This window comes from Crocodylus siamensis, chromosome 4 (genome assembly GCF_052110815.1).
Source record: "Crocodylus siamensis isolate JL-2025a chromosome 4, ASM5211081v1, whole genome shotgun sequence".
Lineage (NCBI taxonomy): Eukaryota > Metazoa > Chordata > Crocodylia > Crocodylidae > Crocodylus > Crocodylus siamensis.
The window spans coordinates 48,495,578-48,521,548 of NC_143398.1; the positions used below are offsets into that span (position 1 = coordinate 48,495,578).

At 43.3% G+C, this 25,971-nt stretch overlaps 1 long non-coding RNA gene across 1 annotated transcript in view; it reads left to right on the forward strand.

Moving 5' to 3' along the window:
* Positions 1-2,021: 2,021 nt before the first annotated feature.
* Positions 2,022-25,971, forward strand: part of LOC149865701 (uncharacterized) — a 37,879-nt gene continuing 13,929 nt past the window's right edge. Inside the window, exons 1-2 of the long non-coding RNA XR_016442155.1 lie at positions 2,022-2,182; positions 3,492-3,563. This is a non-coding gene — a long non-coding RNA (uncharacterized LOC149865701). The remainder of the gene's footprint in view (positions 2,183-3,491; positions 3,564-25,971) is intronic.

The window sequence follows — 25,971 nt, forward strand, 5'->3', positions numbered from 1 at the left end:
AAATAACATTCAAGGTGTCCTTTAACAGATTTATTTTTCCTCTCTTTTTTCCTTTCCTTTTCTCTGTTCATTTGACAGCACTTTTTGTATTCTCAGTTTCATGCTTTTGCCCCTTGACCTGCAGAAGCATGTTTGCTAGTCGTGGCAGTAGTAGCAGAACTGAAACTGAAAGGAATCAGGAAAGAAGCAGGTATGTGGAACAAAGGGAGGAGAGAAACAGAAGAGAGCCTGTGTAAGTTTTGTGATGATGGTCCCAGGACTCTGCAAAAAGCCTAAGTATCAGCTGGGAAGCTTAAAAACTTTTAATAAAATTTAATGGTATTTTTAATGCAGGCTATACTAGTTACAATTACAGATAACTGATTTTGAAATTAGGCAGTTTCAAAAAAATCAAGTTGCCAGTGTCTTTTTATCCAGTAGGTATTTTTCCTGAAATCTGCTAACGTTTCAGTGTGTTCTTGACATTACCATTCTCCATTTTAGATTCCCTGTCACATAGATAGATTTGGGCATGTACATACCTGTAAAACTCACACAATGATTGTGATTATGTTTAAATAATTACTCTGTTTTTGAAATACATAACCACCTGCAGCAATGTTATTTCAATAGCAAATAGTAAAATATGTCAGAGCAGAACTTTTCAGTTTTAACACTGCTTATATAGAAAGAGATTCCCAAAATTTGGAGAATTTATGGTAAAATTTTCATTTAAATTATTTTAGCAAAAGTAGGTAAGGCAAAATTTGGTCGTTTACAATCGTGTGAACCTTTGTAGTCTCTTGTAAATAGAAATATTGTACTGTTGACAGTGCTTATGGGATATATATAAGAGTTTGGAATACAATGGCCTCCTAATTTAGCTGTGAACTAAATACCTATATAGAAAACACTAATTTATTTATCTCCAATACAAATGGAGACCCAGACAGATCTCACCTAGCTTGTGAGATGCTGGGGTTGCAAAGCAAGAATAATATAGACACAAAACCTGTAACATTTCACATGCATAAATGCATATATTCTTGAGTAAAATACATACACACACACACACACACACACACTTGGGTAATGGATGCAGTACAAAAATGGAGTTTGTATGATCTAGCTGCATAGATAGACTGACAGATAAAAACATATTTCCATTTGATATACCACTATATCTCCCTCACATCCCTTCAAGTGAACTGAGGGAAGAAGAGGAAAGAATAAAATGCTGTTTAAAATGGAAAGGCTTCAGTCTTTTATTTACATAATTCTTCCAAATCAGAGGGTAGCCCCTTCATTTCTATCATTTTTTGGAAAAAAAATATCTACAGGTGAGTTACTTCTAATGTAAGGAAGAAAGAAATGCAATATATGGAGCTAACTTTTTTCTCAGTTTCTTTACCCCATTGACTAACTTCAGAAGGGCGAAAAATCCAACTAAGAAAAAGTGAATTAATTATTATGAATGTTCAAATTCAGGCTCTTTTCTCTTTTTACATGTTGATAAAAAGTATGCACCAAAGCTACTTTCAAGGACTTTATTCAGAGCATGGCAGAACTTCATAATCACAAGGCAAGATGTACTGACAATGCTGCAACGATATTCGTGAAGATTTCCAGTAAGTTGTCCATGGAATTCTCTTTGAAATCAATGGGAGTTCCTAGCACAGTACAGCTACAGAATTAAGCTCAGTGGCACTTGAAAATATTTATTAGAATTTACAGACCACTAATTCACTCTGATTGATGTCACAAGGCAGTAACATGAAAGAAAATACCTCCAAATAATTAGCTTCTTGCTACCTAAAGAATAAATGAGGCAGTATGTATTTGCAGGTAAGAATCAAGATCAGGGGAGGACAAAATATGGCCTGTGGGCTAGATCCAGCTTGCCAGAAAATTTCATCTGGCCCACAGATGCCCGTCAATTAACTGGATCCTGCCCAGCCCACACACCTCGCTCCCACCTTCATATACAGAAGGGCCTTGCTCAGCCAGTACACACAGCTTCTGGGCAGAGCTGCTGCTGACACTAGTGCAGCCTCCAGGGTAGAAGGGCCTTGCTCAGCCAGTACACACAGCTTCTGGGAAGAGCTGCTGCTGACACTAGTGCAGCCTCCAGGGTACCTGCTTGGCTTTTCCAGCATCCAGAAGAACTTCCTGTCCCTGCTGCAGCACTCACTCCAGACAGCAGGTAAGGAAGTGGCAGAGGTTGGGGAAGGGAGAGCTGCAGCTGGGCAGGGGCAGGGAGTTTGGGGCTGGGGCTGCCAGGAGCACAGAGCCCAGAACCCACACCCGAGAGGGTGGCAGGAGCACAGAGCTCAAGTGGACAGGGTGTGTGTGTGAGTGTGTGGGGTGAGAGAGGGTGCAGGGGTGTGGGGACCTCCCCGCACACTCCTCCCCATGGCGCGCAGCCCCCACCATGAGGGGCAGCAGCAGCAGGTGGCATGCTCTTGGGGTGCTCATTGCCCATGCAGTCATTGTTGCCTGGCGGTGCATGGCTCCAGCCAGTTCCAGGAGCTGCATGTGGTGGCAAGGAGTGGAGCCAAGCTAGCCTGCCTGTATTGTGCAGGGCTCCTCATCATGCATGTGCAGCTCCTGGTAGTTGCATGCCACTGAGGGGAAGCCCTGCATGATGGAGCCGGTGGCCTGGCTCTGCTCCCTGCTACCACGTGCAGTTCATGGGACTCAGCTAGGAAACTGGAGGCAGGACTCCCTGCCACTTCCAGCAGAGTCCCAGCAGCTGTACATGGCAGCAGGGTGTGGGGAAGGCATCCGGCTTCCTTTCACAGGGCTTCCCCCTGGGAGTGCAAGCGCTGGGAGTGTCATAGTTTCATAGTAGCTAGGGTCAGGAAGGACCTGAACAGATCATCTAGCCTGACCCCCTGCCACAGGCAGGAATGAATGCTGGGTTCACAAGACCCCAGACAGGTGATCAGCTAACCTCTAGAGTGAGTGTGAGTGCCTGGCTTTGCTCTCTACCACCACATGCAGTTCCCAGAACTGGCTGGAGCTGTGTGCTGCCAGGTGGTGGCACCTGCAAAAACCATAGTACCTGAAGCAGTTGCCACCTGCTGCTGCAGCCACTGGCAGCAGGATTTGTGTGGGCGGTGTGGGCTTTCCTCACACTCCACAAACTCCACACACCATACCTGACCCCACAACCCCTCACATAAACCCACAAACAAACACACACACATTGCAACATACTCTACATACCCACACACTCTAAGCCATACCCTCTCACAAAACCCACACGTACCCACATGCACACACCCTCACATCCCACCATAAATACAAAACCACCCCCAGCCACTCCCCAAACACTCCCCCACAGACAATATACAAGTATAAGACTTTATTTTTGAGCTACTATGCAAGCACCTCTATATACATTATGCAAACACAAATCATGACAAAAATATTTTTTGTAATAAACTTAAAATATGTTATAGTAGATGTTTGACTTTTAGTATATGATTCGGTTTATTTCTGGTTCTAAGATGGCAACTCCCTTTCCCAAAAGGAGGACAGCGATGGGCAGAGGAGAGGACTTCCAGTGGCAAAGGTCACAGGTTAGTGGTGGAAATTCCTCTCTCAAGTTGGCAACCAGGGGCCAGGGCACCTGTCAAGGGGCCATGCTACCTTTGTGACTCTTAACAGCTCACCAAAACTCATTAAGCAGCTTTGGCAGAGGGCAAACTCCCAGGCCTAGTCACAGAGCCTGCCTGCCCACCTGTCTTTGGGCATGAAGCGCGCCTAACTTTCCTGCCACACCCTGTTAAATAATTAAGATGGTAATTAAGCGGGAGGCTCCCCTTCAAAGGGTGGTACAAACCTTGATGTCAAAGGGAGATACAAACACGACTCTGATCTTCCTTTATTGTGTCCCATGCCTCATAGATGATATCCGTGAGTTGTGCTGTGCTCCGGCTTGAGGCCGGGCTCAACTCAGTGCACTGTTAGGCTTCTCTCATGCTACCCTTTTCGGGGTCCTCACACACACCACCCCTCTCTCAGTAGGGCCTCTACCACTCCACCCACTCTCACCAGGCCTCTTGCACTCTTGCCCCTCACAGGGCCAAATCCACTCTGCCCTGGATCCTCAAGCCACCATGTAGGCCATCAGGCTTGTCTCAATACTCTTTGGCCATCCCTGGCACAGCCTTTTGGCTCTCCCACAGCCCTCATCTTTACGGTGCTGGGCAATTGGCCAAACACTGGGCTAACTCTGTCCCTGGCCCCTTAGCAGATAACACACTCCACTCATTTCCTAACTGGGGCCATTGACTCACCCCCTCTACTCATGGCCCTCTGTATGTCACCTCGCTCGGCTTCAGGCATCTGAAGACTTACATGGGCCTCTCTGCCCTCTTCTGTCTGGGGTCTCAACACAGCAGCCCTCTAACTGAAATAATTGCCCATTCCTGATCTAGGTGCATATATGCATTAGCCCAGTTAGCCCAGTGTTTTTATCTGTTGGCATGTTATATCAGAGTTTATTGACAGCAGAGATGTTATGACCATGGTTGTTTTGCTCTTGAAGTACTTAGGGCAGCAAATAAAATTACAAATCTAGTCAAAATAAATGTACCTCTATCTGGTGCTTGGAAGTGGATTTTCAGTGCCATTTAGAACACTGTTTGTTTAGCATTGTTTCTGCCTTCCAGGTGAATGACCCAGACAGGAACAGTTGCTCCAGGATTCCTTTGCATTGTACAGTAAACTCTGGATAATTCACCACTCCAACAAGACCACAGGTCACTATCTAGTAATAACCAATAATCAGGAGTTGGCAACAGGGATAGAGGGAGCTGGCTGGGAATTGGAACAATAATGGATTAAACCATAGCAGTGAATTATCCCATAGGCAAACTACCCAGAATTTACTGTACATTGTACTAGGACCTTTGAACTTGGACAGAAGCAGGATTGTAAAGAGAATGTCACCTCTTCATTTTGCAGGCCATGGTGCTCTCAAATTTTTGCATTAATAATGACCTCAGGGACAGATAGGCTACCAGTCATTACACGGGATGTCTACATGTACATTAATGAGCTTTTCCTAATGTACATTAAATGTAGTACCTCCAATATGAGATGCTAAATACATGCGCATTAGGCTGTGCTAATGCAATGTAGCACAAGCGCATACTTTTTAGGTGATGCTTAATGCAAAGTAACCTAATTCACTGTGCATTAGCATATTTTTAATGTGCCACTTTAGTGCACAGTGGAATAGGCTACTGCGCATTACAGCGTACGTGTAGACATACTCAGAGACTGTCATTGCTAAGCCCAACTGACAGGAACTTTATAGACTCCTTAGGCTAGATTCATATAAAGACTTACCCCAGATTCTCACAGGAATTTAGGCGTTCAGCTGCTACTCATGGCAATTGGGAGAGGATCCTGGGTGATTTGGAAAGGACAAATAAGTGCTCTTATTTAAGAAAGGGAAAAAGGAGGATCCAGGTAACTACAGATCTGTCTGGCTCACCTCAGTCCCTGGAAAAAATCCAGATCCTCAAGGAATACATTTCTAAGCCCTTGGAGAAGAGGGAGGTGATTAGGAACAGCCAGCATGGATTCACCAAAGGCAAGTCATGCCTGACCAACCTAATTGACTTCTATGATGAGATAACTGGTTCTGTGGATGTGTGGAGACCAGTGGATGTGGCATACCTTGATTTTAGCAAGGCTTTTTATATGGTCTCCCACAACATTCTAACAGGCAAGCTAGGGAAGTACAGGCTGGATGAATGCACTGTAAAATGGATAGGAAACAGGATGGATCATCAGGCTCAGAGGGTAGTAATCAATGCATTGATGTCTAGTTGGCAGCCACTATCAAGTGGAGTGCCTTGTGGGGCCAGTTTTGGGGCCAGTTTTGTTCAATTTCTTCATCAATGACCTGGAAGATGGCATAGAGTGCATCCTCAATAAGTTTGCAGTTGATACCAAGCTGGGGGGAGTAGCAGATAAACTGGAAGGGCTAGGATTCAGACAGACATAGACAACTTGGAGTACTGAACCAAAATAAATTTCATGAGGTTTATTAAGGACAAGTGAAAAGTCCTGCACTTAGGACAGAAAAATCCCATGTACCGGACGAGAAGACTGAGAGGGGATGTAATAGCAGCCTTCAGCTACCTGAAGAGGGGTTAGGAAAAGGATGAAGCTGAACTGTTCTCAATGGTGGCAGGTGACAACAAGGAGCAATGGTCTCAAGTTGCAGCAAGGGAAGTTTAGGTTAAATATTAGGAATAACTTTTTCACTACAAAAGGTAGTAAAACAGGTTACCCAGAGAGATTGTGGACTCTCCATCCTTGGAGGTTTTTAAGACCTGCTTTGAGGGCTGCCGGCAGACCTAAATTCTTCATTTAGGTCACAGTGGGTGCATCTACATGTGTGCTTTAATGTGCATTAGTTTATTTTAATGAGCATTAAAGTGTCACAAAGGGCACATGCACGTGACAAAGTGCTTGGCGCTACATAGCATACATTTATATAAACAGCAAAATGTGCATCAATGCTAAGAAAATGGCAGTGGTGACTTTACAAACTAAAACACCTTTGATGTGGTTTAGTTCAAAAGTGTACCACCACCATTTTCTCAGCACTGACATACATTTCACCATCTATACAAATGCATGCGATGCAGCAGTAGGCGCTTGGTCACATGCATGTGTGCATGTGCCCTTTGTGATACTTTAATGCGCATTAAAATAAACTAATGCACATTAAATCACACATGTAGATGCACCCACTGTGACCTAAATGAAGAATTTTGTCAGTCCAGCAATATGAAAGAAAAGTTATCATCTAGGTAGTCATTTTGTATTTTAAAAAATGTGATTGTATCTTTTAGCTTTGAAATTTGGTTACATGTTTCTTTTCATAGGAAAGGTGCTTGGAAAAATCCCCTAAGATACTTTTATTCATGTTCAATACATATATAATAAAATACTGCTGAACTTGGAGAGTGGCAGAACTGCTGAAGTGACCAAATGCCCTAGTTTTAGCAGTACAATCCCAGTGTGTCATATAATGATCTACTACCCTGAGAATGCATTTTTAATGGACTTTATGTATGTTTCATAGATTAAAAATGTATATTCAAAATGTATTGCCATAATAGTTGGTTGTTAGGGACAGTTTGATGGACTCAGTGTTTGCAATGTACAGAAAAGCTGTTCTTTTACTCAAGGTTTGATTTTTAAAGACATGCTCATTCAGAGCCCTGATTAAGAATGAAGAAGGTAAGTGCTTAAAAATCAGGCTCTGTAGGCCAGGTGCAAATTATCTCAGTAGCTTAAGTCCTAAAAAGTGATTCAGAGAGGCCTAGTCCCTACCAGCAGCCTAAAACAATCACTACTTGTCTAAAACCAATATTCAGCTCCATTTGCGACATCAGGTTTCCTCAGATGGCTACACTTAGGCCCACGTGCCTCTGCCCAGAAGCAACCCAGAACAGGAATTTTGGCAGCTAACTGTCCTCTAAGCTCCAGACTGATTCAAATTAGCCATAAGACAGGGGTGGGAAAAATATGTCCTGTAGTCCAGATCTGGCCCGCAGAGGGACTTTGTCCAGCTCGTGGCATGTCCTGCTGCCCTAGCAGTGTTGAGGCAGCTCTGTAGCTGTATCACCTTTCTAGACAGCACAGGCAGTGGTAGTGGCTCTTTTCAGCTGCTTCTGCGACTGGCCCCAGCCCCGTGGTACAGCCTTGACTTCAGCCCATGCCATGCCTGCCCAGACTTGGCTTGGTGGACCGGACAGATATGGACTAGCCAGAACCTGCATGCACCACCCTGACTCCAGCCTGTCCCACGCCTGCTCCAGACTCACCCGCCCACACTGAGGAATACCAGCAGCAGCAGCAGCGGCCAGGCAAAAGCTGCTGCTCGGCTTAGGGGAAAAGCACGCCCTCCCCTTCACCGCTGTGGGGTCCTTCTTGCTGAGCCACCCAGAGCCCTTGCTCGGGCTCCCCTGATGCTCCTCTGCACTGCCACCATTGCCCCTCTGGGTGGCTCAGAGGCAGCAGAGACAGCATTGGAGAGGAGCTGCAAGGCAGCTTGGGCATGGGCTCTGGGTGGCTGTAGCAAGAAGGGCCTGGCAGTGGCAGGGTGGGACACTTTTCCTTGGGGCCTAGCAGTAGTTTCTGCCTCACCACTGCTGTTGTTCAGCATGGGCTGGCAGTCTGAAGCAGACATAGGGTGGGCAGGGCTGGAATCAGGGCTGTGTATGGGGGGTCCCCAGCAGTACCACAGGCCTGGGGCCAGCAGCAGTGGCAGCCAGAAGGAGCTGCCACTTCCTGAGCTACCTAGAAAGGTGGCGCAGGCTGGGGTTGGGGCTGGGGCTGCTCACTGTTGGCGGTGGTGCATGGGATCCAGCCTGTTGCAGGAAGGAGGTGCTGACTGGCCTGCAGCAGCTCCCTGGAACCACCTATGTGGCACATGGGCCCAAATAACTGCCCACCCCTTCCATAGGAGGTGACTAATCACTGCTGAAATCCCCAGAAAGGGACATGTTGTTAAGTTCAAAAGCCATAACTAACTCAGGTTGATAGTGCTGATTTCAGCTTGGTGGTAGCACTACCTACATTTTGCCTGATTACCTAGATTGTGTGAGTCCCTACTGTCAGGCTTATTCCTGTTTTTCAGCATGTAGGAGTTCATTTTCAGTAAGTCATCCCTTAGTTCTGGAATTCCCTCCCTCTTGAGGCCCTTCATAGCCTAAGCTTAAATGTCTTTTGGAAGCACTTTAAGACCTTCGTGCTTGGGTAGACATTTTGCAAATTATGCTAGGCTAGGATATTGTTTAATGGGTTTCTGTTTTATGTTTTCTCCTGCTTTGCAATCATTATTCTCTTTTAAAAGTTACTCTGCTTTCTTATTGTAATCTGCCCTGAGCCCATGTTGGGAATGGCAGCATATGAAATCAAATAAATAAATAAATAAAACTAATGACTATGTAAAGTGAAATGATTAAACAATATTATTAGGTTACAAGACATAACTCACCTACCAGCAGCCCAAAGATGGCTCAGTGCTCATTCTGCTTCTGACCCTGTGATTCTTGTATTCCAGCTACCCAGTGGTCCATCTTCAATAGGTCTATTTGCTACTTTATGGGATCATGAGCCAATGCCCACCAAGAAAAACTATAAGCCTCCCTTAAAAAGGAAGGCTACTGGAAAAGTGGCAACTGATTCCTTGTGGCAACTAAAAACATAACAGGGATGGAATTGGAGGCTCAGGTTCAAAACAAGTGCACCAAGAGGGCAGACTGAGCAGAGCATATCAAATGAGTCCACAGTCCCTGGGGTCCTCCTGGCCAGAGCCTCATTCCTGGTCAGATATATGGCAATCTTGGCTAGGAACAGCAGAAGGTTGACCAGGAGGTTCTGGGATTTGGTGGGGCTGCAGATGGGGTGTGTATAAATAAAAAGGTGCAGGCAGTAGTTCATCTAGAACCTCAACAAGAGGTTCTAGGTGAGGTGGTGAAGGGGCTGCAGCCCTGATCACTCTAGGAAGGTGTGCACTAGGGTCTCCCTCTGCTCGCAGAAGGGACGGGCATTGAGAGTATCTGTGAAATGTGCCAGATGCATACCTGTGGTGACAGCTCCATGGGGAAGCCACCTGCTGAGGTCCTCAGTGGCCAGCAAGATCAAGGTGGAGTATATGCTTGTGCACTGGAGACCCCCATCCTCACCGAGCATGTCCCACCATATAACGTCCAGGTAGGATGTGAGGACAGGATGGCAGAGTGTTTAGACCATGAGCATGTAGAGCTATTTGCTTGCACAAGAGCCACAGAAAGGCTTGGGGAAAGTGGTTTAGAGCTGGCCTGACAGTGGGAAACCTTGACATGTTCTCCACCTGAATGGGATAGGCTCCATCAGCATTCAGTTGAACTTGACCATGCACTCTTTGAAGTCATATTGCACTTGGAAAAACTGTATGAAGTGAGGATCAAAGCTGAATGCCCTCAGAGTGCTTGTGAGGTATTCATGATCCATCTTGTCAAACACCTTCTGGTCAAAGAACAATAGGGCAAATGACAGGCCTCCTAGAGAACAAGTTCAAGGAGGTCCCACACCAGGCACAGGTTGTCAAAGATGGTTCTCCTTGGCACCATGTACCATGTACATCTGGTCATGCTCCAAAAAAATAAAAAAGGATTTGCCCCCCAGAGCTCAAACAGCAAGCCAGTCCTGTCCATAGCTCCTAATTCTTCCCCTGCTCATCAAGCCTCTAGGAAGCAATATGGAAGACCAAGGCTAGGGACAAAAGTTACACATAAGCCAGTTTAAATGATCAGAAACTGATTTAAACAGTTCTGTTCTGTAACAGAAAAGAAGCTCAGTGTACAAAATGGCTGAAACTGGTTTAAGAGAAACCTGGTTGAATGCAGTATCAAACGTAACTGATTTGGATCAAACCAGTTTATGAAACTTCTGTCCCTAATCTCTTCCTGGTTCAAGTTAAATTACAGTACCCCAGGATCCCAGGGCATTTTGCAGCCCTGGGCTAGGCTGTGCTGTCTGCTCCAGAAAGCAAGGCTGGCCTTGGGGCATCCCTCTACTCTCTACCTGGAGCAGTGAGGGCTCTCTAACAAAGTGCAGTGGGTGGTGGGGAGCAAGCCTGACTGGGGATGCAGTCCAGTCTGCAAGGTGGGGGGACTGCCCCCCCGGCAAACCCGGTCTGGGGTCAGAGAGGGAGTTATATGCCCCTTTCCCGACTCAAACTTACTGCTGGCAGGAACTGTGGATTGCAAATCCCAGAGCCACCTGGTAACAGGAAAGGGAAGTTTGACCCCAGTATTCTTTCCTGCCATGGCAGGGGGTCGGACTTGATGATCTACTCAGGTCCCTTCCAACCCTACAAACTATGAAACTATGAAGTGATGAGCAAACCTGCAGAGTCCTGCTGCTTCAATTCTCAACTGGAAATCCTGAAGACCTCAGGGGCATCAGGAAGAGGAAATGAACACACAACCAGAGAGCACCCCCTGGACTCTGGCCTGAGCCACTGCAGGCATGTGGCTGCATTTCCTGAATCAAAGGTGAATGTCTGTTCACTTCTGTTTCAATTTAATCTGTGCACCTTACACTAACCTGCAAAGACTGAATCGATTTAGCCTTGGGCTTTTTTATCATCTATACCTAGACCTAGTGGCAAGTCACAGCTATGCAAGTGATGGACAGTCAGAAATACTTTCTTTGTTTTAAGGTATACATGCTCCACAAAGCCAAAAACCACTAAACTGATTAATACTTGTTCAATTTACAGCATAAAGTATAACACTGCCCTAAGCTTGTAAAGGGGATTGGCATTAAGATTCACCTCTGTGCTTCATTGGCTATCTTTGTGCTTTTAAACCATGCTTTTAAGGTGTTTTAATGCTCTTTCTCTTTCTGTATGGTCTTGGGCACCCAAATATTAACCACTCTTAGGTGTACCTGAAATCTCTTAACTAACTGTTGGAATTTGTGATGCCTAATTGAACTTCTTTTTAAAATCTCATTCCTCGGATAGACACTTAAAAATTACACTGGGGGGCAATGTGTAAATTGAGGGACTCATTGAGACTATTTGAATCTTGACGTTTGTTGTCTAACTCTTAAGCACTGAGGGCCAGATTGAAAAATGTATCTAGACAACTTAGGCTTCTTAAACTTTTATTCAGTTTCAGTGGAAGTTCTATGGGGAACTAAACAGAAGTTTAGACACTTAGGGTGCCTACAAATCTTTCTGAATATAGTATCTGATCCCAGATTGGAATCTGGAACCCCGAGTTAGATTCCTAGGCATAGTAGTCTTTAGGGATGGGTGATGTGGGCAACTGTCCAGAGTGTTGTGGTCAGGGGAAACCAAACACACACATGCATGTAAACTCTCACATGTGAGCAGCCTGCTCTCATAGCAGCACTCTCCCCCTGCCCCACCCCACCCTGACCAATCATTGCCTCAGGCAGGAGGAGTAGTGTCCACCCCAGCCTGCTCCCACCTCTAGTCATTGCTTGGGAAGAGCTGGGACAGATGGGTGCAGGCAGGGTGGTGCCTGCTCTAGTCCACCCACCTTGCTCTTGCCTGCAGCAATGCTGCTGATGGGAGGAGAAAGGGGGGAGTGCACGGGGTAGTGAGGGCACCAAAATACAAGTATGCCCAGATCACCATTTTACCTAAGGCCAGCTCCATGCTCAGGTTGCCTATACAATGACTGGGGAGAGTTAGAAAGTATAGAATGGGGAACCAAAAAAATCTTACGCAATTGCCAGGGAGCTGCCTCGAACTAGCTAAAAAGAAATGTTGAAGGCAAAGGTTAAAGCCCAGCCCTCTCCAAGACTTAGGCTCATGACTGAGAGCTTCAGGCAATCACCTCCATCCATACAAGATCTGCAGCCAACACTCACCTCTTAAAGATAAGCACTTTCAACTGTTCTTTCAAGAACTGGAGCAAGGCTCCGTTTTTTTTTGTTTTTTTGTTTTTTTAAGAATGGCAGTGGAATTACCCAATGACTGCTTAATGTAACAATGGAATTGGGAGAAGAACTTAGCCCACCCAGCTGACTGCTCTTTAATTATCAAGGTACAGCCAAATGCTAAAGTCTGGCAATTGTGTAAACTGAGGAAACAGGGTCTTTAGGTATAGTCATGTATTTAAATTTAACTGTTTACTTAGGTTGGGTACCAAATTGGAAAGTTATTCTTACAGAATATGATGTAAAAAAAAAACAGCAGGAAGAAACTTTTTGCCAAATTTAGATAGGAATAACTTGATTGGATAATGTCCTTGGTTTAATAAATGAAAGACCTATTTCTGTAAACCCTAACTCACATATGTAAGCTGTACTTCTACAATTAGATCCCTTTTCTTGGGGCATATGAAAATGGCTCCAAAACTAGGTACTGTGGACTACTTCCTCAGGAGGTACAAGCTGTTTTTTTAATCGAACTAGACTAGCTGATAGTGCAACCTGGAAAGTGGGAAGGGGAACTCATAGACCTGGGGAAAAAAAAGATAAACTGGTAATGGGCACTGAACAGTAGGCCTATGTGAAGAGGCTAGTATTTGCTTTGGATTCAGATTCGGATTCAGCTGACAGTGATTTGATTCACTGTGCCAAATCAATTTGGCCAAATCTGATTCAAAGATTTGGCCACCGCCCAATCAGCCGCATCTCCAAATCAAACAGGCCCAATCCCCCGCCTGCTCTCCCAGCCATGTCAATGGCTGCTCGACCTGCCCCCAGCCTCCCAGCTCTTTAAAAGAAGAAGCCTGGCACTCACCAGATGCTGCTAGGGGTGGAAATCCCCACTGCCCCAAGCTGCATGGGGGGCTCTGCCATGAGCCCCCATCCCCCACCCACTGTCCCAGCCCCCGCCCTTGCCCCCATGGCTGCCCAGGCTGGCCCCAGCATTGGCTCTTTAAAAAAATAAAAATAAAAAAAAGCCCTGCACTCACCAGCTCCTGCCAGGCAGGGGGAGATCCCTGCTGCCCCCAACTGCCCTGTGCTGCATGGGGTGGGGGGCTCCGCCAGGAGCCCCCAGAAACTCCGATGGCTGCTGCAGCAGCTGGTGAGTGCAGGGCTTTCCCCCCGCTTTTTTACAGAACCAGGAGCTGGGGCTAGGTGGCACAGCCATGGGAGGGGCTGGGAGAGCAAGAGGAGGATGGGGGCTCATGGAAGAGCCCCTCACACAGTGCAGGGCAGTGGGGGGCAGCAGTGATGGCCTCCCCATCTGGCAGGAGCCAGTGAGTGGGGGCTTTTTTAATTTTATTTTTTTTAAAGAACCAGGAGCTGGGGCCGGGCAGGCCAGCCATTGATGTGGCTGGGAAAACAGGCACGGGTTGGGGGCCGCTCAGGGAGCAGGCAGGGGATGGGGATGGCAGGGGTCCTCCTTGGTCTCCTCTTCCCTGCTCCTATACCTTTTTCCAAAAACTCAGACCTTTTTATTGGTCTTCTTATTTTATTGGTCTCCAGAGCTTTGAATTGAATTGGACCTTTTTATTCGTCTCCTGATTTGATTCAGATTCAGAGATTTGTCTGCCAAATTGGGCTTAATCTCCTCTGAATCAAATCAGCACCCAAAGCTTTGCACAGCCCTACTGCACAGCATTGTTTCACTCTGGCTGGATTCAGGCTCTTAGCTTTTCCTGACAGGACCATAGTAGAGATTTGGTGTCTTAGGCAAAGCCCCATGGAATTAGTGGAAATTTTTCTGTTGACTTCAGCAGGCTTGATATCTGGTTGTTTAGTGGTTATGTTAAGAACTGCTATTGATACTTCTTGTATGCTTTAAATAAATACCTTAAGGTTTTACTGGAAGCTTTTCCTCTTTTATTTAATAGTTGACTTGATATCCTAGACATTTTTTCAGTTGCTAAATTATTTTATCAGATATAGTTGATTAATTAACCAGTACCTCTATTTTATTAATAGCACTTTATTACATATGTAATGACAAACAATTTATTTAATCAATTCAGCTTTATTCTCATTTATTTATTAGTCTTTCCAAGTTCAGGAACTCCTATAGCACATCTATAATTTCACTGCAATTGTGGAATATTTGGCAAGAAATCACTTTAAGCACTGAGCCATACTAAATGCCTGCTCAATGTATCCAATATTATATCAATTAATGAAGAAACAGGCAAATGCATTTGTGGCTGCTGCAAGGAAAATATTTTTAGAAAAAGTTAGAGAAAGACTGCATTATTTATTGCATGTGTGGTGTCATACTTGATGACAGAGTATCCCTCTGGATATATTACAAATTAAGTGAACTCTGCTGAATAAAAGCAAAACAAGAGTATAAGCCTAAAGCAATGAGATGTTCATCAACAGTTCCTGAGTCAACAGCTTCTTACTTAACTTTTAGAAGCACAGTGTCCTCCTAGGTATATGTCCATTGGTGATTTTAAAGAGAGTTCCCATTCATGACCAAAACAAATGAACAGGGCAGCATAGTTCCTGTTATGTTTGGATTTCAGGAGAAGAAATGTTGATATCTGATAATAAATGCAAGAGAAATTCTCAGTTTCTGCAAAGGCTTCAAATTATGAAGAGTTCTGTTACTGATCTGTTTGGAATGGTATTGTTTGGTGAGCTATACTGACTACTTTTTAATGGCTTCTGTATTTACATTCTTTGTAGAAAGTCATTTGCTGGCAATATTCAAAACTTTTGTTCCCGATTGTCCCAGAGCATTTGGGTGCCCTGCACCTAAAAGCAGAAATGGCTCAGGAGAGACCCCTAGTGGTGAGAAGGGGGAGGCTCAACTGCCAGTCACCAGGGCAGCACAGGTGCTGGTTGCTAGGGGAACCAAGGGAATCAGCTGACAGGAAGGGGCAGGGCTTGGCCCCTTAAGTCCAAGCATGAGGCCAGGAAAGCAGTTCCCCTCCGGCGGCCAAAGAGGGGGGAGCTTGGCCAGGGCAGAGAGAAAGGAGGAGATAGACTGCAGGAACATCCCCTGGTTGTGGCTATGAGTTGGAGCATTTTCCCGGTAGGGATAGAAAGTGGTTTTGACTGGTTGGTTTAGTTTATGTTATAGCCCAGGGGCTTTGTGTTTTGTGTTTACTGTTTTACCGGAGGACCGGGTGAGGCTATTAGGGGTTGGAGGAGGCCTCACAGGAGCTCCACAGTAGTGGGGGGACCCTGGCACCATAGAGGGCACAGCGTTTGGGGGTGCATTGACCCCAGTCCCAGAGTGAGAGCAAGAGCGAGAGGGGGCATTGGGAAGCCCTGGAGCGAGAGGAGCCCCAGAAGTAAAGAAGAGGGCCAAGGCATAGGGCAAACCATGTCAAGTACATCTGCGAGGCTTGGGCTGTGGTGTAGGGGAGGAAAAGGAGCCGCAGATAGTGCCCCCTGACACTGGGCATATAAAGTGGGCAGACTCCCACTAATTACATCACTCAATCAATTTAAGATCAAGGCATGGCAGGCAAGTAAGCAGGCAGTTAGCCCAAGACAGGAAGGCGGAGCCACCAATGGAAAGGCTCTAGTGAGATACACCTGTCACACTGATATTTCATAATTTTAGTTTTTCTGTGATGTACTGCATAGTCCAAACAAAATATTCACTTCATAATTTATGCCCAAACTGTTGTCCAATCTTATACAAGCAGTACTACCTACTTGCATTAATAAGGCCAGTGAGACTTCAGAGGCATCAGAAAAGCATCAAACTATCTTAAATTACTGTGGGCCTAATTTTATTGACACTAAAGTCAGTATAAATAACTTTGTGATATATTACAGAAAAGGCAAGTATGAAAACTTCTATTTAAATTTTTCATTCATAGGTATGCCAATAATTGTTGTGAATGGCTCAATTCAGGAAGTCAGAGAACTATTGAGATAGCCCTACTCAATGGCTGCCTGACAAACAGATGGAAAACTTCTAATTTCTTAAATGTGTTTTTGGCCATGGAAAATTCCATCTCTGCCATGGAAAATTCCATCTCCTTGCCCACTGTAAATTCTTGCTCTAATTAGAACGCATCAACACCTAGCCAGCAAAACTGGATGTGGTGGTGATGATGCTAATAAAATATTTTCAAAGAAGAGTTTTGATCCCTACAAAACATGGGGGATGGGGAGGGGACACAGGGAAGCTAAATATTAGACTCAAGTACTGGGCCAGGGCAGGTAGTGGCTCAGCTCCACTTTGGCCCTGGGATGGAAGCTGAAGCTGAGCCACCTCCTGCCCTGGACTGCAGTGGCTTGTGTGGCAGTGGAAGGGGCATGCAGCTGGGGGATCGGAGGGGAGACTGCAGGGTTAGAAGGGGATGCACACATGGGTGATCTGCATGTGCGGCTTGGGGAGAGCACAGGAGAGACTGTGCAGCCTGCCCCACTCCAACCTCCCCCCCTCCCTTACCTTGTGCTACAGCCCCAATCCAACTGGGCTCATAGCTGCCAGTGCTACTTCTGACTGATTCAGCAGGGTGTTGGACTAGACCTTTTGAGATCTCTTCGAACCCTAATTTTCTATGATTCTATCACAGGTTCAGTGGGGGACAGGTGGCAGGGTTAGGCATAAGAATTGGGGGGCCACTGGCAGAGGAAAATTAAGGGATGGGACAGGCACAGGCAGGATAGGAAGGGGCATGGGAGCGGGCATCAGTGGGGACAAGCCTATTTTCTACTTTCAAGGGATCATGGGCCACCAAGAAAATCTTTTAGGAAGTAAGGTCACAGGGTCAAAATAAGGGACACTGAGCAGAGCACACCAGACTCCCTGAGTCCAAGGAGTCAGAGGATATTGCCCAGTGAAACTGCCCAGAGATGTGAACAGATGAGGGACAGGAAAGTAGCTCCACAGTCTCTGAGGGTCCTCAGGGGGTGTATATGAGGCAGAAGTGAGACACAGGCATGTAGTGGGGAGCAGGGGGAAAGCAGCAAGTGGGCAACATTTTTGGTGGGGAGTGACAGGAGAGGCAGGCACTGAGTGGCAGAGCAAAAGGCTTAGCAGGGAGGGCAACAGGTTGGGGTTTAGCTACTTTCCTTGCCACAGCAGTTGGGGGACAAAGTTAAGATGACCCTACAATAATTAAATTCTATACATTAAATGTTATAATAAATCTAATTATGGTGGGAGGTCATCTTAAATTGGAATTCATCCTGGATTCAGATAAATATGGTAATTCTCATAATCAGTGATCCTTCAAGCTTACTATATCTACTTTTATTTTTAAAACACTTTAGGGTCTTTAGGTAGGTAAATCTCACAATACTGTATGATAATTACACATTAATAATTATTATACTGATATATCTTGCTCAAGGCATCTCATTTGACTCATGAATTTGGCAGCACCAGCACACCTGCCTTTCTGTATGGTACATTCCTATGTATATCTGTCTCTCATATGAGATGCAGAGAAGTCTAGTTTAATCTAATCTATCAATAAGGGAACTGAGATGTACAAAACCACATTATTAGCCTGTACAAGACCACAGATTTGCAAAGAGAATCTAACCTTTCCAAATGATGGACTCAAATCTTAATCACTTTATGAATTGGCTTTCAAAATATGTCTGCCAATTCTGCGTGCTTGGCTATGGTGTTTTTTCCCCACCAAGCTACCCATTAGACCAACACATACTTCCTAGATCCAGAATCTCCAACACTGTTGCTGTCTTCTCGATAATTAAAAATCAGTGGTAAAGTATATGTTGTTTCTTCCTTATGGCTAAGGACAGACATTACACATAAACTGGTTTAAGTGATCAAAAACGTTTTAAATCTGTGACAGAACAGATGTTCAGTGTACATAAGCCAGTCTGAGAATGGCTGAAACCAGTTTGAGATAAACCTGGTTGAATGTAGTATCAGACGTAACTGATTTGACTCAAACCGGTTTATGCAATGTCTGCCCCAGACCCCTTGCTGGTTTAAAATAAGACAGGCACCCCCAGCATCCCAGCATGCTGTCTGGGCTGTGTAGGGCTCGCTACTTCCCAGCAGATCTGTCCTTTCCCCTCTGCTCCCTGACTGCAGCTTTGGCACAGACTGTGGGCTCCTTCCCCCCTTCCCTCACCACTTCCTGCTAAATAGGAATTTTCCCATCCCTTCTGCCTTGCTGCTGAGGTGTGTGTGTGTTAGCTAGCAGACCACATGCCGGCTACAGCTGGTGCTGAATTAACAGGGAGAATCAAAAAAGCTGGTAACGTCCCTCTGTTGTTTTCTTAATTGTGTGATAAACATTTATCAATTCCCTGCTAAGTTAATCAGGGGTCCCGCCTGAACTTGGCCATGCCCCCCTCAGCTTCATGTTGTGGAAGGGAGGGAGGGCTGCTCTAGTGCCACCTGGCTTCTAGCCTGAGCCACTGCAGGTAGGTGCCTGCATTTCTGGGATGCCAGTCCAGTTACAAAACTGATTTAGCTTAGCCAGGTTAGACTAACCTACAAAGATTGAATCAATTCAGCCTCAGGCTTTTTGAATGTCTGTCCCAACCTTGGGGACAAGTCCACTCAAAGGGTAATAGTCTACTATCGCTACTGCTTACAGTACAGTGGAGGGGAACCTGTGCTGTAGAAATGAAGGTCTTGCCTTCAAGCCTGGATGACAACCCATGCAGAAGAAACAAGTAAGTGTTCAAATCATTAAAGACTATATTGTAATGCATTTATGCAAGAAGGCTGAATCAAGTTCACATGGGATCCTAATTCTGGGATTTTATAGGTTTTGAGTTTTGATGTTAATGTTCTTTTAATATAGTCTTTTTGTACACAGTATAGTTTGCTATATATGGACTCCTTGTTTAAGATGTCTGTTCAGCCACATGTTGACTCTTGTCTTGGATTATAAACTCTTTGAGGCAGGGACTACGTATTATTAAATGTTTAATAGTACCTAGTACAACCCCCACAGACCATCTGGAAAACATCTTCAATTATCTAAAGCAAATAATAAATGATACTAGTACTTCTCGTATAGAAAAATATAATTTAAAGCTTTTTGGGAGGAATGATATGAATGGAAGACCATAGATACTGGCACCTCATGATTACTGAATGATTTACTCTGATGGCTTACATCCCTATTCTTTTTCTCAGTTGGAAATTGTTGAGGTGTATGATGACACTACATAATGTGCAGTGCCACATATCAGAGCTGAAATTGTATCACTGGAGATCTGGAGATTTCATTTTCATTGTGGCTCATGTGCCACTATGTGATGTCTGGTTAAGAGCTAATCAGTCCAGGCTAATCAGCCTTTCAAAGTTTGCATCCTCAGTGTTTGTACAGCAAATCCAAAAGAGCCTCAATGGCATTTGGGGATTTTGGATGCTACAAAAACCCAAATAGTTAGTATTACTAATTAAACTGAAATATAAATGTGAAAATACTAGGTGATGGAAAAAAGTATCACCAAAACATGCATAAGGAACAATATTTGCATGCCTCTCACCAATATTGTGTTGCTTATAACAGGTTTCAAGTGGCTGGGTGCCAGGTCATGGGCACTTCATGCCAGAGAGAGTTTTAAACTGAAGTCTTATAGAGAATGATTAGTTAACATCTTTTTAATGATGAATTAATGAGCAGTAAAGCATTCTAATTCCAATATGTACAGAACCTTGTGTTTAAAGGCACAGGTTCAGTGAGAGCAGTTCTGTGACCTTTGTGATGCCAGTAAAGGTTGGGTTCAGTGCAGTCAACATCCAATCAGTCTTTCAAGGTTAACTACACATGCCATGCTGGGAAATGAAACAATTACTAACAAATTTTATAGGTATATTCTGTCAAATTTAAAAGGCAATCAGAAGGCTAAATGAAAATTATGCCTGAGGAAAGTATTAAAAGAAAAGAAATGAGGAGGGGTTGTTTTTTTTTTTTCCAACTTCATTCTGAAGTAGGCAATGAACATATTGTTTGAACTAAAAAATGCATATGGAAACACCCTACGTTGACTGTGGGAATAATCCTCAATGGGGAGGGTAAGAGTGTTCAGAAAGGATGACATCAATAATCATCTGGGCAAAACTGGCATAGTGAGTGTGAATGATTCATTATACTGTAATTAACTTTTAATTAACTTTACTCTGCTTTACTTATTTTAGAAAATTAAATAAACTTCATTTTATTGTACCCGCTAAACCAGTGAGCAGAAGCTAGAGTTCTACTCTAATTAAAATAAGCAATCTGGCAAAATTGTGTGTAAAGCATAATGAAGAAATGTTTCTCTATAACTAGAGCTATTTCTTACATTCTGTAACATTTTGATAATTTTTTCAAGTATGTCCCATTACTTGCAATAAATTGAAGTCCTGTTAATTTTTTTCTTTGTTGTCTAGTTACCTTCAAAAAAGCAGAGAAGATTTTTTAAAAATATTTTTAAAGACTTGGAAGTCATATGTTCCATTTTTTACATATATCATTTTAGTTGCATTGAAAAGCTACTAGCTTTCGCCAGAACAGGGAGGAAGAAGAATGGATCTAAAGTTGCAGTATACAGGTTTGGATGCAGAATAAAGATTCTGACATTGCATTTTGGTGGACCAATGTTTGCTGCTGCATACTCTTGGACTAATGCTGAAGCAATGCATTTCAATCAATGGTTTCCTTTAGAACTTTAAAACGTTCACTTTTATAGTGGCATGTCAAGTAGAAACAGGCTAAATGAAATCTCTAGGGAGAAATACTGAACCTGTTGAAATCTGTGGGACTTTTGCCACTGACCTACATGAGGCCACAATTTTACCCTTGTCAGACAGAAGTACAAGGTCCAAAATGTACTGAAAATTTTTCAACAAAACCTTTTCTTGTAAAAAAAAAAAAGATATTTTTGTTGAAACTGAAATATTTCTGCAAAATACATCCATTTTTATTTTTAATTCTTTACCAGGAAGACCTTTATATTGAGAGAATTCCATTTTGAGAGAGCAAGAAAATCCAACAGTTTGATTCAGGCAGAATAGGGACACAAACCTGATTTTCTCACATTCCATATAGATGTCCTAACCATGAAACTATGGTGCATTTTCTTGACAAATGAGAATGAGCTAGCCCTCAAGAAACATTTTGAAAAGTCTGAATTTCTTCCAGCATCAGAACAAAAACCATTTTCAAATGCTTGAATTTTTCTGCAAAAGTAGAAATGCTGTTTTTTTCCAGCCACCTCTACAAGCTAGGGAGCCTTCTGTACTGATCTTGTTCTGTACTAAGAACAGGACTTTAGTTATCACAAAGCTGACATCCCTATGCCTTGGAGTACTGGACTGTGCTTTCTGGACATTCCCAGTGTGTTTAAATCCTTTTACCATACCTATCACTGAGATTACCACGTGCTACATTGGATGCTTTTCTTGCAAGTCTAGAAGTGGGCTCTGCCTGCTACGACTGGGTTGATAAACATGGTTCTGTGTATTAGTGCACATAACTGAAGTTCAATGGCTTGTGTTACTCTGGAGGCTGCACTCACAGATTTAAGGTCTCAGGATCTTTAACTTTACTCCTTTTGCTACTCACTGCCTACCAAGAAGATAACTGGCAGCTGGTACTGATGAGGAGGGGGAAGAATGAGCTACAGAGAAAACTGTGGGAAGAAAAGAAACAGAAACAGAAACTGGAGGAATTGCCTTGGATTCAAGCGAGGAAAATGGGAAACTAAAGGCAGTAGTTAAAGAAATATGAATTTTAGGAAAGGAATTGAGGTCAGGAGAAGAAACTGAAGCACAGAAGAGGTAAAGTAAGAGGAAAACTGCCTGTACATTTGTTGGGTGGAAGGAGAAGGGATTAGCTAAGAGCTCAATGGGAGCTAGTTGGGAAAGAGAAGTGATTCCCACTGAGGAAGGATTGGGGTTTTTAGTTTGGTTTGCAAAGGGAAGAGAGTGGAATTGACACAAGTGCAAGACACTGGGGATATGTTCCTCATTTTTTTAATTTCCACCTGCTCTCTAAAGAGAAATGATCAAAATTCAATGACAGAAGTAGAATTAACAATTCAACGAGTGAAATACTCCTTTTCTGTGGTAATGGAAATCAAGATGCTTGAAAAGTATACATGTATATAATTTCTGTTCCATGAGGTAGCCCATTTGAAATACAATTAATAAATACACAGAACTTTTAATGATACTTTTCCATCTACAGATCTCAAAAAAATGAGTAAGCATTAATATCTCTTTTTACTGTCTTATCTTTCACATCTCTATACTCTTCCCTCTTCTGGTGATGTCAATCTTGAACCCAGTTTAATCCCAATTAAAACCAATTAATCATCTCTGCACTTTCTTCTTTTGCTCTTCCCAATGCATAGATTAACCTACCTGAATTAATCCACAAGGCCTCGAACCCTGCCCTTTTACAAATCCCTCTTCATGATCCTCTTCTGTTGTGACACCTACACAAAATCAATGATGTCTAGGCTGCGTTGCAGTTATGGAGAGCTAATTTTAATTAATTAATCAATTAATTAATGCTTTGGAACCATCAAGTTGTTCAATGGCTCCCTGTGTAACCTCATTATAGTATTTTCATTACCCTTATCCTCTCTTCTCTATTCCCTCCTTTCTTTTTGTGTCAGAGTTACTTGTTGTGTCTTGTTTCAAATTAGATTCTTCAGGGCAGAGACACTGTTAAACTGTGTTTGTACAGTATCAGACATGTTTGGGCCTCATTCCTGATCAGATGGTGCTGTAATTAAAAATGATTTACAGCTGAGGTACAGTGATGTTAACTAACTTGTTCAGGGTGTCAGAGCTGGCATAGCTACAAAAAATCCAGATGTCTTCTCTGCCAGTTCCTTGTTCTAGCTACTTGACCATGGTTTATCTTGATGAAGATGTGTTTTATCAGAACATTTCAAAGATAGAGAATGAAAAAATCTCAAGAATGAAAGGCATATTTTCAGCCCTTCAAGGGAAAGGGGTGTGAGGTGACAGAATTGTTAAAATGTCTTGCTTAAGTACCAGTGAATGAGTTTAAGCTCTGCTGTGGCTTTTTTGCCATTGGACTCCTGTTGTAAATGGTCATTTGGACTGGGGAGACAACACAGACAGATGTGATGCTATCTCCATCATGCAGATGGCTAAAAACCTGGGGTACCTTAAGCATGCTAGCACTATTAGCTGCTAGCCTTGAGAGAACCTTTGATCTTGATCTTTTAGCTTCAGGGGAAAAGTTCTCAAATAACTTTTTAATATAGAGATTTTCTTTTCTTTTCTATAATTTCAAAATTCTCTGGATACCATAAAATACTTCTGGCCTTTTCCCATTATAGTCTCCTCATTTCTACACACCGGTTGGTCAAACAAATTTAAGTACAGAGTGGTGAGACAAAGAAGTATTTTAGACTGAGGGATTATGTTATATAGCTTGGCACTAAAAGATTGGACTAGAAATTTTAGAAGTAGGTATAATGTACTTTATGCATCATTATAGGTGAATATGGCTGCATATATGTAACTGAGAGCAACATTTGTGTTTCACTAGTGCAACACAATTCGTATTTTGTGCACATGAGTACTAAAACTCTTCAGTCCTTCAAGACGCTAAAACACATGCTTGCCAAACAATAGAAATAATCCATTCTTCAGTTATGAACTGAAAATAATGACATGTCTTGAATCGATTATAATATTTTTACTCTTTTAAAATTACTGACCGGCATGATCAAATTTACTGAATTTATTGTAATTGACAAGCCTGAGATTAATGGCATTACTACCAATGGTCTTATTAATTGACTAAAAAACAGAACTTTTGGCCATAGGGCTGCCAACAAATTAGACTGCATGTAAAAAGGAATGTTGCTGCATGTCCAGTTGAATGAGGGAATGCACTGCCAGTGTTTCACTGTTTTTTCAAAGAGATGGAACAGAAATTTATCAGGTGCTACAGGCTCTCTTCACAAATCAGAACTGAAAAAGAAGGGTTCTTTCAAGAATTATATTTTATTACCATTTTAAGAAAGGCACAAAGAATACACGAGTATTCCTCAATACCAGGAGACCTTGAATTATACAATAATGAAGACAGCCTATCAAACACTGAACACTCTTATACACTTTCCAGCACTCTGCTTTGTTGAACAGAGCCAAAAACTTGGTGTGGATTATAGATGCAGATGTAGATTAGACCACTTACTGTCTATGCTTTAAAGATCACTCAGTCATTCCTCTTCCCCTGCCTTAATACAAAGGGCAATTTGCAACATAAATTATTCTTGGTTTTTTAACCTGCTTTAAAATATTCTATAGTTTTGGAATTTCAGCTACCCTCAACCCTGCAGGAGTATGCCTCTGAACAATTTAGTTTATGGATAAGAGCCCTTTCCTAATATCTAGCCTAACCATTTTCTGTCTTGTCTCCAGGCCATTTCTCCTTGTCATATTAACTTCTTAAACTGCAAATAACTATATTCCTTCTTGCAGGTTTTTTTTCTGTGAAAGTGTTTATTTACTGTTGTTGTGTCTTGCCTGAATCTTCCCTATTTTAGACTATATAAATTCAGCTTTCTCAGTCTCTTCTCATTTATCCATGCTCCAGCCCTTGTACCATGTTGCTTATATCCATAATACAGTAGCTGAGTGGGTAGACCACTTGCTTGGGAAGTGATTTATCCCCCTTTACAAAATCCTGGACCTGCCTGTGATTATTTCTCCACCTAGTCTAAAAATCCTGCTGTGGTGCCCTCTAAGACTTCAGCTTGTTCTGGGGAAGTAGCAGCACATAGTTTTCTTTGAACATGCCAGCAGCAAAGTAGGCACCTTGTGGGGGGTTAAGTGGCATCTCAACTTCAACTTTGAAAATGTCAGGGGCACCAGTGAAGTGGAGAAGGCACCTATCTGCTTTTCTTTAGGCACTTTAATCTCTCTACATATCTTCTCCTACATGCCCAGGATCCTCTGAAATACATAACTCTGGATGGTCTCTCTCAAGGATTGCATAATAAAATAGTTATATAAAGTATGATGGGTTCCAATAGCAACGACTGATGCCTCCCAGACCCTTTTTGGTAGTGCTCTACATTTTGAGGTTTTACTCTTGCTTGTTTGTAATCAATGCTATAGCAGAGTTGATAAGTGTTTACAGAGTTTTGCCAAATTCTGGGTAGAACTGCATGTAAAATGCTATCCCACTCCATTCTCCATTGCACTCTAATCTGGCTACAGAAGCTTCAGTTCTACAATCTGATCCATGTGGATGTACCCCTCCACTCATTCAATGCCCACCGGACTCCAACAGAGGCAGAATGGTGGGAGAGGGGAGACAGGCTGGCCCTTCTTTGCCAAGAGCTTCCCTCTCACAATATCAGACACATGGTAGACTCTCTGTTACTGCAGTCTCCCCTTTCCTTTTTCTTTCTGAGCACTATTTTAGTAAACCTATTTTTAATTACTAATTGGAGTCTCTTCACATACTGATTCCCTCAAATGCCTGAATATTGTACCCAGCATCTATATAAAATTAATTGGCTAGTATTTTCCTTCCCGTTGCACTGGGCTATTTTTAGTTATCT